This window comes from Acanthisitta chloris, unplaced genomic scaffold (assembly GCF_000695815.1).
Source record: "Acanthisitta chloris isolate BGI_N310 unplaced genomic scaffold, ASM69581v1 scaffold14345, whole genome shotgun sequence".
In the NCBI taxonomy this organism is placed as follows: Eukaryota; Metazoa; Chordata; class Aves; order Passeriformes; family Acanthisittidae; genus Acanthisitta; species Acanthisitta chloris.
The window spans coordinates 16421-16665 of NW_008673303.1; positions in this window are offsets into that span (position 1 = coordinate 16421).

Consider the following 245-nt stretch of genomic DNA (forward strand, 5'->3'; position numbering starts at 1 on the left):
CATGAGACCCCAGCTGGAGCATTGTGTCCAGTTCTGGAGCCCCCAGCATAAGAAGCACATGGACCTGTTAGAGGGTGTCCAGTGGAGTGTCACAAATATGATCAGATGGTTAAGCATCTCTCCTATGAAGTGAAAGGACATGGGAAAATGGCTTTAAACTCAAAGAGGGCAAGTTTAGATTAGCTCTTAGGAAGAAATTCTTCAGTGTGAGGGTGGTGAGGAACTGAACAGGCTGCCTAGAGAGG